The sequence below is a fragment of the Nannospalax galili genome, unplaced genomic scaffold, assembly GCF_000622305.1.
Source record: "Nannospalax galili isolate Female #2095 unplaced genomic scaffold, S.galili_v1.0 scaffold60, whole genome shotgun sequence".
Classification (NCBI taxonomy): domain Eukaryota; kingdom Metazoa; phylum Chordata; class Mammalia; order Rodentia; family Spalacidae; genus Nannospalax; species Nannospalax galili.
In genome coordinates this window covers 1,130,765-1,139,835 of record NW_008346989.1, presented here as the reverse complement: position 1 = coordinate 1,139,835, position 9,071 = coordinate 1,130,765, and positions in this window count along the sequence as shown.

The window sequence follows — 9,071 nt, the reverse complement described above, 5'->3', positions numbered from 1 at the left end:
ATTATTTTCTGTTGTTATAAACAGAATCCAACAGATTGGGTAATCTGTAAAGACAATTATTCCTCAGTTATGAATGTTAGGAAGTCCAGGATAAGAGGCTGACATCTGGCAAAGGCCTTCTTGTGGTCCTGTCTCACCTTAGAAAGTTAGAGGACAAGTGAGCTAAGGGAACGTAGCTCACTTCTCACCAGTGCTAACCCACCCTACAATACCATCATCTATCCATGAGGGTCAGACCCCCAGGGCACAATCCCATTATTAGATTCTTTCCCCTTAATCACTATTATATGAGGCTATTTCTAGCAACTTTGAGGTACACATTCAAACCATAGCAGGGACGTGATCAGATTTCTGGGGAATCAGGAAGAGAGGCTACCCTGAGATGAGAGACCCTGAACTGGGGTGCAGGGTGCAGGAACCCAAGAAATGGAGTAGTGGCCCAGGCTTTGTGGCCGACATATAGAGTTATCAAGAGGAAGAAGCAGGAGAGATCCAGGCCTGAGATGTACTAGTAGATAAACACTTCATACACATTAGTACATCTATCTGTTTTCACTCAGGACTATTCAGGAAGAATTTATTGATGTCTGACTGAACACTCACAATGACCAGTTGATTGCTTCTGCATGAGCACCATGAGGGACAAGGGGGACTTCCGAGTGCTCCAGTAGAGCTTCCTTCCATGTACAAGGTATCGCATCTTCTGCCTCTGGATGATGTTGACATCCCTGCTATGCACCTGCCAGTACCTGCCTGGCACCTTTCATCTTCCTAGTGTGCCTCCTCCAGGTCAGTATAGCCCCTGAACCCTAGACAAGCCAAGAGCTGCCTCTCCTTAGGCCTTGTCAGTCCTGTACCTTCCTGCTCATCTTTCATGACAGCTACATTCAGCCTACAAGGCTGCTCCCAAGCCCTCCCAGTGGCACTAGCTTGTGCCCCTCCTTATGGCGATATCTGTGCTATGATCTATGGCCTCTGAAGCCATGACTGTTGGCTCACTATCTTAATCAGGCAAGATCCCCTTCCAGTGGACTCACTCTGTCCGTCTCCAGGGCCAGCACACTCATTGCCAGCAATCCTAACTCACCCTGGCTTTCATCTCTCAGAAACATACTCTTTCCCTCGCCTCTTTCATGAGGAGCCCATCCACATATGCTCTCATACATCCCACCACAGCCAGACCCAAGGGACACATGGGTGGGGTAGTTTCCCAGGCAGCTGCCTGTGGGGGTTCAATGTGCTTGTGAGAGGCAGAGAAGAGAAAACACTGTCTTTTGTTCCCAGATTCACAAAGATCCTGTCTGCCTGCCTGCCTGCACGACGATAAACATCTGGTGGGTGCAGACTTTTGGGCGGTCACCAGATGTTTCCAAGCTTGCAGCTGTATGTCATCCTAAAGACCAAGTACCCAGCTGTTTGACCCATGTAGTCCTTTAAACATCCGGCATGTGATCAGGCTTGTATACAGAGGGAAGGTCTCTCACAAGCTTCTTTAGGTCTTTCCACGTGGTATCTTAGCCACCAACCCAACCTCTAAAATTTTGTTTGGAAATTTGGAAAGCCATACACATTTTTTTTCTCATTTTTCTGACACAAGCTTGTGAGAATGACCCACTTGAGGGCAGGGCTTTTTGTTCATATGCACCATGAGCTTGGGGTACAGGGTGATGGGAAAGTACCCACATATTTAAGAAAGGATTACAGGAAATGTCTGAACCTCCGTTCTGAAGTCAATGGCTGGAGTGCGCCCCTGAAATGGAACTCAAAGACCCATTTACAGAGCACTGGGAGCCAGCCCAGGACTGAGGTGCTGGAATCTCCTGCACGATGGGAGGAATCTCACCAACTAGGTGCTTAACTCACAACTGCTTCTGTTGACCCTGCCCCATCACAGCAGGACACATGGCTGAAGCTGCTGGAATTAACATTTCAGAATCAATGGCTTTAGAAATCCACCGGAATTGGTGAATTTCTATACTTCCTAGGATGAAGGAAAGAATAGAGGTTTCTGAGCCCTGATATTGATTGTTCCAGCATCACAGGCTGAAGCAACACTGGAGGCAGTACCTCTCTCATTGCCTAGGTTAGTGAGGGACAGATTCTGGGTCAGCATGGGTATGGTTGTGATGCAGCTGATGTATAGCAGAGGATTTGTGGCTGGAATTTATGGCTGACGTGAAGGAGAGGCACCCAGTTCAAGCACCCCGAGCCTGACAAGAGGGTGCCAGTCACTTCCAGAGACTTGGCCACTAGACCTCAGGCCACTGCCCAAATCTGCCATTCTACCCCCATACCTCCACTTTCATGGGCACTGACGAGCGAACATAAACACGTGGAAACTAGAAGATAAATACGTCACACGTTGACAGGAAGAGCCAACAAGGATGGCAAAGGTTTGTCTCAGTAAGACAAACCAGTAAACCTCTGTTTACACACAAATACTCTTGTACGAACTCCCTCAGGTTTGCTGCCTGCCCTCTTCTGAGCATCCCTTCCTCTCTTCCATGTCCTCCTCTAAGTCCCTTCGCCTCTTCCATCTGACCCTCCATGTCTCTCCTTCCGTCCTCCTCTTCTCTATGTCCCTTCGCCACATCTCATCCATGTCCTGTCCCTGTATCCTCCTCCATGTCCCTCTTCTATGTCCTCTCCCTGGTCTCTCCTCCATATCCTGCACCACGGCCTCCACCTCTGCTCATCTCTATTTCACACCTAGACCCACATGCCATTCCTAAGGTTGGATTCCTTCAGAAATTCCCTCCTGTGCATTTTGATTCTTGAGTTCAACTCTACATCAGATTTTTCCATCCACGCCCCAGATTCATCTCCAACCCTACACTTCACTATCTTACATTTATGGACTTGTTTGTAGAAGGTATGAGAGAAAGCAGAAAGGTCATGAGACACACTACAAGTTTCACCTCTGATGCCATTGCACCAAAATCTTGGAATTCTTACTGAGCCATAAAGCAGAGACTGTGTTGTCTCCTTATAGTTCTAAGAGATTTTTACCCGAACACATGCAACTGAGACAAATTACTTATCATGCAGCCCAATGTTCTAGAAAGTAAAACTTCTCAACTGAGACACTGGATGAGGAAGGGACCCTAAGGAAGTTGCCACATGTGGAGACATGGACAACCAGACAGTGGTGGAGCCTTATCAACCGCCTCAGTGAACATGCCATGAGGAGAGGTAAAGAACACTTCCAGGGAAGACCACGGAAAAACAAGTAGGACTTAAACAGGTAAGCAGGAGTGAGATGCCACAGTTGGTCAACAGCTAGATCAGTAAGACAGCTAGCCAACAGGACATCAGATGGGTGAGCAGGTTTCACGATGATATGTCATGATCAAATAGACCAATAGGACATCAGATAGACCATTTGGCCCACAGTATATCAGATATGTGAAAACAACATCAGATAAACCAATAGAGCATCCAGGAGGCCAGTGTACAACCAGAAACTAGAAGGACATCACATGGGTCAACAGGACATCAAATGGACAGGTAATATCTTGTGAACTCTGACACTGATGATAAAGAGGATTGGTCATCAGGAGCCTGTTTCCTCTCTGTCCCCTTTGCCCATTCACTAGTGCCCCCGGCCCTTGTCATGATGGGCAGGCCCAGCTGTGGCAGCCCTGCAGGTCTGTTTGCCAGTCTTCCTGACAGATGTTTTAATCTGTTCTTTGAAGAGACTGCACACTCCCCAGGCATCTGCCTCTGTTTAGAATTACTGAGGATATCCCTAGCGGTTGCCACCCCCTCAGTAGGAATGTGTGAGGGACGCCCTGCGTGTGCATCAACCTCTCCAATGGAAAGGTTTATTTCAGGCAGGCAGACTTCTAAGTTTAGAGAATACGAACCTTTTGGTTTCCTAAATACTCATTTTGAAAGATGATGTTTACTTTATGAACCATCAAAATCATCCGGACAGTATCAGCTTCTAGGGACCGCCCTTGCTTCAGTTCTATAAAGGCATTCTAATCTTTACCCCAGGTATTTTACACTTCTCTCAGTCACTGCCTCTTGCTGCTGCTGGTGATAACTGCCCGGGTATTCCAAACAACACCAAAACCCCACACAGCTAAATCCAGCCTTGGGACAGAGAAAGCAGAGTAAGACTGTGAAGATTACCAAATCAAGGTAAGTGCACCCTGTATCTGTATCAGAGAAATTAAGCAAGGCCAGGAAAGATCCAGGGCACGGTGGGAGCTTGGCTGGGCTAAATGGTAATGTTTCCACCCTGAGGTTGAGGCAAGTCCTTCTTCCCACACAGCATCTCAGAATCGCCTTGTTGATTGGATTCAGGCATTTGTTCAAACATGCAAATAGTCTTGTCTATTTCCCCAGAGTGTGATACATACTGGCTACATGATAAACGTTTGTTGTGATGCTGAATGGTGACTTAACTACACTCATCTCAACATGGGAAAACCAGGGACATTGGCAGCTTATAGCAATCAGAGGTAACCAGGTCACTTTTTTTTATCATTTTTCAATAAACTAATGTTTAACCAAGCTGAAAAGAAAGGAAAAGCAGTTTCCGCCTATTGGATACACACTATTCAAGTGCTTGTCCATAGCCTAAAAGACATGAACAGGCTCTGATGTGTTAGCGTGCTGTTTGGTACATATTTCCTCCAGGCCTCTGTGTTGTGACATGGTAACTACCCCATGAAGAAAAATATCATGGACCAAAGTGGTGAGGTTCCTAGCCCAGAGCCCAGTCACTAGGTAATAGAGGCCAAGGCCAGATGCTCTTAACCATTGCACCCTGAAACTTCTCCCCAGACTTCTCTCCTATGCTTTGCAACCTGGGAGGACTAAGAAATCTTGGAAAAGATTTTTTTCAACTGTCATGAAATTATTTAATTAAGAAAATATGTTATCGAATCTTTGCAAATTTCATACAATATATTTTGATCATATTTAGACCCCCCCTCCCCTATCTCCATCCCTCTTATTGCTCCCCTGCCTGATTTCATGTGCTCTGTCATGGAGGCCTATTAAGTCAAATTTGTGTCCCCAAATGCCTTCGGTGTGAGTCCATCCGCTGGAGCCTGGTTAACCTCTCTAGCATCACACCCGTAAAGAAAACTGTTCCCTTTTTCAGCAGCAATTGGTTGCCAGTAGTTCCTCAGATAAGGTTGGGGATTCTTACCTACCTCCCCATTTCTATGCTGGGATTTTGTCTGGCTTGAGCTTCCATGGGTCTTGTGCATACCCCATCTTCCACAATGGCCCCTGAGCCTTGGGTGGCGGAGACTTAATATAGGTGCCCTATTCAGGGATAAGCATTCTGCTGTCTCTTGTTCTTGGCCCTTTGGCCAGTTGTGACTTTCTGGGCTAATAATTGTTTGATGCATGAAAAAGCTTTTCTGATGAAAGTTGAGAGATACATTAATACTCTTTCTGCCCCTGTTCTGCTGTGTAGAGGTTGCATTTAGATGTGTCACTTAAGGCTGGGCACCTCACAGAGACACATTCTCTGCATTTGACCAGTTGTGGAACTTCATAATAGTCTCCATCTGTTGCAAAAAGAAGCTTCTTTGATGAGTGGTGAGATGTATGTTTCTCTGTAAACACAAGGATACATATTTAGAATATAGTAAGAAATCCTGTTGGTCTAGGGATGTGACAAAATTGGGTTCTTCTGTAGGCTCTATGCCATCTCCAGCCATGTGTATTTGGCTATGTTTGTAGTACCACACATGAGTTCCTTCCCGCTGAGCAGGCCTTAAGTCCAATTACACAACTGTTGATTACCTCCAAGTTAAAAAGTGCCACTCCTGTACCAATAGAGATTATTATCTGGGCTGGTTATTGATGTGGTTCATGGACCTTGTAGCTGGGTAGGAACATTGATTGGTCTCCTCTCTTGACAATTTGCATAGTATCTTGTGATACTAGGTCACTTCCAGCTCAATTACTCCAAGTCCTATGTCCAAAGTATGTCATGTCTTTAACAATAGGGTCCTATCATCACGTTCTGGGAGGTAACCAAGGGCTGTGGCAATAGACTGTTATTTGGGGAGTCTCTTGCACTACCCTGACCAACAACTTGAAGGGAGGTTTCCTTTGTCTGGCACTGCTTGTGTTATAAAGCCCTCAGCTATATGAGTATGCGTGTGTGTGTATGTGTATGTGTGTGTGTATTTTTCATTAAGCTTTTGAACTAATACATTTCCCAATGTTTTTCACACCACTTAAACATTATTTCTCTCTCCTCTCTCCCTCAACTATATAGACCTCCCTTTTCCCTCCTAGTCAAAGTATGTCAAAGCAGCTCCCATTACCCCATTTCCCCCTTGATAACACCTATCTCCTACTACCCCCCAAGAACATATATTGTTTTCCTGAATCTGTGTTACTTCACTTAGTATAACAGTTTCTAGTTCCATCCATTTACCTGAAATTTTCATGATTTCATTTTTCTTTGCCGCTGAGTAGAACTCCAATGTGTAAATGTACCACATTTTCATTATCCATTCATCAGCTGAGGGACATTTAGGTTGTTTCCATTTCCTAGCTGTTGTGAAAAGAGCAGCAACAAACATGGCTGAGCAAGTGTCTCTGCAGGACATTGAATCCTTTGGGCATATACCAAAGAGTGGTATGGCCAGATCACATGGTAGATCTATTTTTAGTTTTTTAAGTGTTCTCCACACTTATCTCCACAGTGGTTGCTCCAGGTTTCAATCCCACCAGCAGTAAATGAGGTTCCCCTTTCCCCATATCCTCACCAGTATTTGGTATCATTTGTTCTCTTGATCTTCGGATTCTGACTGGGGTATGATGAAATCCTAAAGTAGTTTTAATCTGCATTTCCCTAGTTATTAAGGATGTTGAATACTTTTTAAGGTATTTTTAAAACCATTGTTATTTATACTTTTGAGAGCTCTCTGTTCAAATCCATAGAGCATTCCCCTTTCCATACATCCTCTCTAACATTTGGCATCATTTGTTCTCTTGATCTTTCAATAACAATTTTCTGAGCTAAGATGTACCTTTTACAAAATTGACTGTAAATTTTTAAGTTTACAGTTGAATTACTACAGTTATACAATATTGAACTCAGTATAAGCCCTGTAAGACATAAAATTAAATGCGTTTTTAACCTTTAACAAAGATCTCCATTTCACTTTAAAATATACTGTTTCATATAGAAAAACTCATTTTTAATGCTACTAACACATGTTTGCATACGCATCTCTAATCTCTATGTATCTGATTATTACTAGTCACAGTCAGCTACACTCGGATCCTTGGTACCTGAGTATGGATGTAAAGCCATCAGGTAGATTTCAACGGTAATGTTTATCACCTCTACTAATTAACATGAAGCAAATTTTTATACCTCTTCCTCAAATATAACACATTTTTATTTGTTGATTTTATTGTGTATTTCATACAGAACATACCACACAATCTTACTCATCTATATACCCACTTCCCAAATGGCACCCTCCCGTAGCCTCCCTGCCCCCCCCCGCCACAGGAGCCCATATACTCTGTCATCCCTGTTACTGTCCACAGTGTTGTCGACACCCCCAGCCATACCCCAGTGCTTGTCCATCCACTGAATTTAGTCAGCCTATCTAGAGTTCCTTGTTTTAGGAAGATCAGCTCTTCCTCATCTAGCAGCAATCAGTCGCCAATATTACTTTAGATAAAATTAGGGTCTGCTGTTCATTTTCCCAGTTCTATGTGGGGTTACTATCTGGGAGTCTCTTGGGCCACCCTGGCCAACAACTCAAAGAAAGGTATCTCCTGTCTGGCATTGTTTCTTGTTATGTAGCCTTTAGCTATACATATGGACTCTTAAAAAATTATATTGACCCATTTAGTCTTTGGTTATACTTTCCTTTTGGGTGTTTAAGACCATACACTTGGTCCATATAAACCAATTTATTTTTACTCTTAAGGACGTTCGAGGATCTGTTCCTCAGGGGTCACATGGGCTTGGGAGGAGGCCCTGGCTCCTTTCTTTTACCAGTTCCATCTATGTGAAGATAAGTCAAAGGTCCTACTTGACCATGGCTCGCTTCGCTTGGAAGCATGGAGGAAATGTTTCCTCTGTGTTGACCCTCCTCTTTGTAGACTGGACACTGGTTCAAGTCCATCTGGTGGGGTCTCCCCAGGCTCCTTGATAAGAGGACAGGTGACTCACCATGGTTACAGGACATTTTGAGAGATGCTCATAGTCCTCTGGAACTTAGTCGACCTAGGAGGGCAAGGAGCAAAAACTGTCCTTTATGTCCCTCTGACCAAATTAGCATAGGCCTCAAAGTATGGCTGTTAAACATCCAAGAATGTTAGTTCTACCAGTCTGGTACTTCTAATTATCATGTGCTATGTAGATAGAGCTTGGGCAGATAAACCTTGCCCAGGCATGTATTATATTCCTTGAGCTAGTTGTATGTATAATTTGTCAGTAGGTGGTTCAATTAATATGGTTCCTTCTGATTTTTTTTAAACTAGTTAGGTATTACTTATCTCTCATATTGCCTAACCCTTCCACTATGGTTCCCCATTTAAAGTGCCCCCATTTTCCCCATTTCTTCCTTAATAATACCCTTCTCCTATGGTCCCACCTCTCTTGAGCTCCTCTTTCCCTTTATCCCCTAGGCTCTTTGTATAATCTTCCCTCCCATCTCCATTTAAAATAACCCCATTTTTACCCATATCTCCCTTATTAAGGCCTGTTTCCTACTATTCTTCTCTTTCAGATTCTTTCTTTTCCTTTACCTCCCTGGATCCTTTTCATTATCCTGGTTCCTGTGGTTATGTCTGGATACATACTCACTAATCAGGATTTGGTGCTAGAATCCACATATGAGGGAGAGCATAGATCGTTTTGTTGTTGTTTTTGGTTTTGGGGTTTTTTTTTCCTGAGTCTGTGTTACTTAGTATAACAGTTTCTAGGTCCATACATTTACCTGCAAATGTCATGTTTCATGTTTCTTCACTGCTGAGTAAAACTTCATCATATAAATGAACCACATTTTCATTATCCACTCATCAGTTGAGGGACACTTAGGTTGTGTCCATCTCTTAGCTATAATGAA